Here is a 7,372-nt window from a genome sequence, read left to right on the forward strand (position 1 = left end):
GTTGTCTGACAGGAAGCCATAGAGCAGAGGGTTGGCACAGGAGTTAACATAGGACAGGATGACTGGGGAGTAGAGACAAAACAATGTCAATGTCTGTCTCACACTTTTATCCTTCTCCTCTCTCTCACTCTCTCTCTCTCTCTCACCTCTCTCTCTCTCTCTCTCTCTCTCTCCCACCTCTCTCCCACCTCTTTCTCTCGCTCTCCTTCTCTCTCTCCCACCTCTCTCTCTCTCCCACCTCTTCTCTCGCTCTCCTTCTCTCTCTCCCACTCTCTCTCTCTCTCTCTCACACCTCTCTCTCTCTCTCTCACACTCTCTCTCTCTCACACCTCTCTCTCCCTTTCTCTCTCTCCCACCTCTCTCTCTCTCCTTCTCTCTCTCCCACTCTCTCTCTCTTTCTTTGTTTCTCTCTCTCTCTCCCATCCCTCTTCCCCTTTCCTCCCCCTCTCCTCCTCCCCTTCTTTCACTCTCCTCCCCCTTTCCCCACTCCCTCCCCTCTCTTTCCCTTCTGTTTCCCCTCTCCTCCCCTCTTTCCCATTCGCTCCCCCTCTTTCCCCTCTCCTCCCATCTCCTCCCCCTCTTTCCCCTCTCCTCCCATCTCCTCCCCTCTTTCCCCTCTCCTCCCCTCTATCCCATCTCCTCCCCCTCTTTCCTCTCCTCCCATCTCCTCCCCTCTTTTCCCCTCTCCCCCTTAGGGTCAGAGTGAGTGTAGCTTATTCCCCATAGGTCTCTGGTAAACAGTAGTACACTACACAGGGATTAGGGTGCTATTTGGGATGCAGCCTAAAAGGTTTCTTCTGGTACCAGAGAAGAAGTAGACGCCGGCGGTCACGGAGGACTCTGGGATGATGATGATGAGGTTGATGATGTTGATGATGAAGAAGGGGAGCCAGCAGAGGACGAAGACCACCACGATGATCACCACCATACGGGTCACCTTGCGCTCTGACCGCCGGCGCTTGGTGAAGCCCGCCCGCACACCTGAAGACTTCACCTGGAGGGGGGGAACAAAATGGTGGTGGTGAGAGAAGGGAAAGCTGCAGCAGAATCTCTATTACATACAAACAGGTCAATATAAAACACACACGGAAAAGAATGGTCGGAATGACGAAGCAGAACAACAGAACAACATAGTATTCCGGAATGCTATTCCACACACCTGGAAGATAATGACCAGAAAACCAGCCAGGTCACCGGGACACAAGTCACTATGAGTCCATCCAGGTCTGAGGTGGGGAGGTGGTGTGGAAACAGACCACTAGGGGCACCAGTGAGTGCATTCAAGTAGGTTGGGGTTTTTGATGGGGTGTTGTAGATGGGAGAAAGCATCTGCCTCTGGTGCAAAGGTTGTATGTTCAAATCCAGCAATATAAGGTTGTTTTTTAAAATCTTTGTTTTAAGCCCAACCCAAACCTTAACCATTCAGAGTTAATACCCTGACCTTAACCATTCAGAGTTAATATCTAACCTTAACCATTCAGAGTTAATACCCTAACCTTAACCATTCAGAGTTAATACCCTAACCTGAACCATTCAGAGTTAATACCCTGACCTTAACCATTCAGAGTTAATATCTAACCTTAACCATTCAGAGTTAATACCCTAACCTTAACCATTCAGAGTTAATACCCTAACCTGAACCATTCAGAGTTAATACCCTGACCTTAACCATTCAGAGTTAATATCTAACCTTAACCATTCAGAGTTAATACCCTAACCTTAACCATTCAGAGTTAATACCCTAACCTGAACCATTCAGAGTTAATACCCTGACCTTAACCATTCAGAGTTAATATCTAACCTTAACCATTCAGAGTTAATACCCTAACCTTAACCATTCAGAGTTAATACCCTAACCTTAACCATTCAGAGTTAATATCTAACCTTAACCATTCAGAGTTAATACCCTAACCTGAACCATTCAGAGTTAATACCCAAACCTTAACCATTCAGAGTTAATATCTAACCTGAACCATTCAGAGTTAATATCTAACCTGAACCATTCAGAGTTAATATCTAACCTGAACCATTCAGAGTTAATACCCTGACCGGAACCATTCAGAGTTAATATCTAACCTTAACCATTCAGAGTTAATATCTAACCTTAACCATTCAGAGTTAATACCCTAACCTTAACCATTCAGAGTTAATATCTAACCTGAACCATTCAGAGTTAATATCTAACCTTAACCATTCAGAGTTAATACCCTAACCTTAACCATTCAGAGTTAATATCTAACCTTAACCATTCAGAGTTAATATCTAACCTTAACCATTCAGAGTTAATACCCTAACCGGAACCATTCAGAGTTAATACCCTAACCTTAACCATTCAGAGTTAATATCTAACCTTAACCATTCAGAGTTAATACCTGACCGGAACCATTCAGAGTTAATATCTAACCTGAACCATTCAGAGTTAATACCCTAACCTTAACCATTCAGAGTTAATATCTAACCTTAACCATTCAGAGTTAATATCTAACCTTAACCATTCAGAGTTAATATCTAACCTGAACCATTCAGAGTTAATACCCTAACCTTAACCATTCAGAGTTAATATCTAACCTTAACCATTCAGAGTTAATATCTAACCTGAACCATTCAGAGTTAATACCCTGACCGGAACCATTCAGAGTTAATATCTAACCTTAACCATTCAGAGTTAATACCCTAACCTTAACCATTCAGAGTTAATATCTAACCTGAACCATTCAGAGTTAATATCTAACCTTAACCATTCAGAGTTAATACCCTAACCTTAACCATTCAGAGTTAATATCTAACCTTAACCATTCAGAGTTAATATCTAACCTTAACCATTCAGAGTTAATATCTAACCTGAACCATTCAGAGTTAATATCTAACCTTAACCATTCAGAGTTAATATCTAACCTTAACCATTCAGAGTTAATATCAAACCTGAACCATTCAGAGTTAATATCTAACCTGAACCATTCAGAGTTAATATCTAACCTTAACCATTCAGAGTTAATATCTAACCTGAACCATTCAGAGTTAATATCTAACCTTAACCATTCAGAGTTAATATCTAACCTGAACCATTCAGAGTTAATACCCTAACCGGAACCATTCAGAGTTAATACCTAACCTTAACCATTCAGAGTTAATATCTAACCTTAACCATTCAGAGTTAATATCTAACCTTAACCATTCAGAGTTAATACCCTAACCTGAACCATTCAGAGTTAATACCTAACCTTAACCATTCAGAGTTAATATCTAACCTTAACCATTCAGAGTTAATACCCTAACCGGAACCATTCAGAGTTAATATCTAACCTGAACCATTCAGAGTTAATACCCTAACCTTAACCATTCAGAGTTAATACCCTGACCTTAACCATTCAGAGTTAATATCTAACCTTAACCATTCAGAGTTAATATCTAACCTTAACCATTCAGAGTTAATATCTAACCTTAACCATTCAGAGTTAATATCTAACCTTAACCATTCAGAGTTAATATCTAACCTGAACCATTCAGAGTTAATATCTAACCTTAACCATTCAGAGTTAATACCCTAACCTTAACCATTCAGAGTTAATACCCTAACCTTAACCATTCAGAGTTAATATCTAACCTTAACCATTCAGAGTTAATATCTAACCTTAACCATTCAGAGTTAATATCTAACCTGAACCATTCAGAGTTAATACCCTAACCTGAACCATTCAGAGTTAATACCCTAACCTGAACCATTCAGAGTTAATATCTAACCTTAACCATTCAGAGTTAATATCTAACCTGAACCATTCAGAGTTAATACCCTGACCGGAACCATTCAGAGTTAATATCTAACCTTAACCATTCAGAGTTAATATCTAACCTTAACCATTCAGAGTTAATATCTAACCTGAACCATTCAGAGTTAATACCCTGACCGGAACCATTCAGAGTTAATATCTAACCTTAACCATTCAGAGTTAATATCTAACCTTAACCATTCAGAGTTAATACCCTAACCTTAACCATTCAGAGTTAATATCTAACCTGAACCATTCAGAGTTAATATCTAACCTTAACCATTCAGAGTTAATACCCTAACCTTAACCATTCAGAGTTAATATCTAACCTTAACCATTCAGAGTTAATATCTAACCTTAACCATTCAGAGTTAATACCCTAACCGGAACCATTCAGAGTTAATACCCTAACCTTAACCATTCAGAGTTAATACCCTAACCTTAACCATTCAGAGTTAATACCCTAACCTTAACCATTCAGAGTTAATATCTAACCTTAACCATTCAGAGTTAATACCCTAACCTGAACCATTCAGAGTTAATACCCTGACCGGAACCATTCAGAGTTAATATCTAACCTGAACCATTCAGAGTTAATACCCTAACCTGAACCATTCAGAGTTAATATCTAACCTGAACCATTCAGAGTTAATACCCTAACCTTAACCATTCAGAGTTAATATCTAACCTTAACCATTCAGAGTTAATATCTAACCTGAACCATTCAGAGTTAATACCCTGACCGGAACCATTCAGAGTTAATACCCTAACCTTAACCATTCAGAGTTAATATCTAACCTTAACCATTCAGAGTTAATATCTAACCTTAACCATTCAGAGTTAATATCTAACCTTAACCATTCAGAGTTAATACCCTGACCTTAACCATTCAGAGTTAATATCTAACCTGAACCATTCAGAGTTAATACCCTAACCTTAACCATTCAGAGTTAATATCTAACCTTAACCATTCAGAGTTAATATCTAACCTTAACCATTCAGAGTTAATATCTAACCTTAACCATTCAGAGTTAATACCCTAACCTTAACCATTCAGAGTTAATACCCTAACCTTAACCATTCAGAGTTAATATCTAACCTTAACCATTCAGAGTTAATATCTAACCTTAACCATTCAGAGTTAATACCCTAACCTGAACCATTCAGAGTTAATACCCTGACCTTAACCATTCAGAGTTAATATCTAACCTTAACCATTCAGAGTTAATATCTAACCTTAACCATTCAGAGTTAATATCTAACCTTAACCATTCAGAGTTAATATCTAACCTTAACCATTCAGAGTTAATATCTAACCTGAACCATTCAGAGTTAATACCCTAACCTTAACCATTCAGAGTTAATACCCTAACCTTAACCATTCAGAGTTAATCCCTAATTGTAACCGTAAACTCTTCAAAATGTGACGTTTGAGAAACGTCTGAGATGAGACTGTGAGACCGTGTTGCACAAAACAACAACACAGAGAAGCATTTAATGACCAAATGAAAGAAACAGAAATGAGTTCAAACAGCCAAACCAAACATTTCTAATAATGCAGTCTTGACCACAACGAGCAACCAAAACAATGGTACTGTAGCTAACACAGAAACACAGAAGAAAACCAGAATGATTTTGACCTATGACCCCCCCCCCACCTTAACCACGATGAGCAGGTAGCAAAGACAGATGACCAGAAGTGGTCCGCAGAACCCCAGCGTAGCCGTACAGGATAAACACGGTGGACCACACCCCTGCGGCCCGGCCAGCTGATGTTACACGAGCTAAACGTGTCCTGTACGCCGGAGAACACGACCACGGGCAGGACGACCACCAACGACAACGCCCACACCGCGGCGCTCACCACCTTCGCCACCGCGGTCGCCGCCATTTCGTAGACCGTATGGGGTGGACCACGGCCAGGTAGCGGCCGATAGACATCACGGTCAGACAGAAGATGGAGGTGAACTGGCTCATGGAGTCAGCGGTCATCAGCACGCGACACAGGAAGGAGCCGAACGGCCAGTAGGAGAGAACGTTCTGGAAGGAGGAGGAGGAAGAGGAGGAGGAGGAAGAAAAAGATATTACTTTATTGGATGTTGTCTTCTGCTTTATTCAAACCCCCTCAGAAAGACAAACAGACACAAAGGCTGGCGCAGAGGGCCGTTTTGCAGCTTAAGTGCCTTTGCTTAAGGGTACAACGGCAAGAGACAGAGATGGCATCTTTGACACTGATGCCAGATACCTTTCAGTGACCTCTTTACCCAGACCAGATGTTGCCTTGTCGGAGCTAGATTCAAACCGAAAACCCTTCTGGTTGCTGGCCCACTCTTTCTAACCTCTAGCTTCTAACCTCTAAGCTACCTGGGTGGTGAGGAAGGAAGTCCCAGGATGTACAGTTCATCTCTAACCTCTAACCTCTGACCTCTAGGCTACCTGGGTGGTGAGGAAGGGAAGTCCCAGGATGTACAGTTCATCTCTAACCTCTAACCTCTGACCTCTAGGCTACCTGGGTGGTGAGGAAGGGAGTCTCAGGGTGTACAGTTCATCTCTGACCTCTAACCTCTGACCTCTAGGCTACCTGGGTGGTGAGGAAGGGGAGTCCCAGGATGTACAGTTCATCTCTAACTCTAACCTCTGACCTCTAGGCTACCTGGTGGTGAGGAAGGGAAGTCCCAGGATGTAGAGTTCATCTCTTCTAACCTCTGACCTCTAGGCTACCTCAGGATGTAGAGTTCATCTCTGACCTCTAACCTCTGACCCTAGGCTACCTGGGTGGTGAGGAAGGAAGTCCCAGGATGTAGAGTTCGTCTGCGACTGCCAGGTTCAGAATATAGATGCTGGTGACGGTCTTCATCTTGGCGTAGCGTAGCACCATGAGATGGCCAGGGTGTTACCGATCAGGCCGACTCACGAACATACCCCTAGGGAGGATGACCGCAGTCATCAGCGTACTGCTGCCCCGGAACGGGACGCTCTGACTGGACACGTTGAGGACGAACTGGGGAACAAGGATGGGAGGGAAGGACGGGGCGTTGCAGGACCAGAATCAGGGGTAGGGAGTAAAGACACTGAAGTTGGGAGTGGAGGCAAGCAAAGCCACTAGAGAGAAACCAGTTTGTCCTGTCCAGAGGCCTGGTTGTGGATGTAGGGTGTGTAGGGGAGGGGAGGGGAGGGAGGGGGAGGGGAGGGGGAGGGGAGGGGGAGGGAGGGGGAGGGGAGGGGGAGGAGACCTTCAGACCTGCATCAGAAGAGACAGAAAAGTAAAAGAGGTGTGTGAGTCTCTGTGATAAAAGGAATGCAACTCTGTCTAGAGAGAGAGAGAGAGAGAGGGGACGAGGGAGAGAGAAAGAGAGGGATGAGGGAGAGAGAGGGGGATGAGGGAGAGAGAAAGAGAGGGATGAGGGAGAGAGAGGGGGATGAGGGAGAGAGAAAGAGAGGGATGAGAGAGAGAAAGAGGGGGTGAGGGAGAGAGAAAGAGAGGAATGAGGGAGAGAGAGAGAGGGGGATGAGGGAGAGAGAGAGAGAGGGATGAGGGAGAGAGAGAGAGAGGGGGATGAGGGAGAGAGAGAGAGAGAGGGATGAGAGAGAGAAAGAGGGGGTGA

At 43.3% G+C, this 7,372-nt stretch overlaps 1 pseudogene; it reads right to left on the bottom strand.

Moving 5' to 3' along the window:
• The window catches only part of LOC135534572 (somatostatin receptor type 5-like), a 9,680-nt pseudogene extending 2,912 nt beyond the window's left edge, over nucleotides 1-6,768 (bottom strand).
• Between the last annotated feature and the right edge of the window lie 604 nt (nucleotides 6,769-7,372).

The sequence above is a fragment of the Oncorhynchus masou genome, unplaced genomic scaffold, assembly GCF_036934945.1.
Source record: "Oncorhynchus masou masou isolate Uvic2021 unplaced genomic scaffold, UVic_Omas_1.1 unplaced_scaffold_3592, whole genome shotgun sequence".
In the NCBI taxonomy this organism is placed as follows: domain Eukaryota; kingdom Metazoa; phylum Chordata; class Actinopteri; order Salmoniformes; family Salmonidae; genus Oncorhynchus; species Oncorhynchus masou.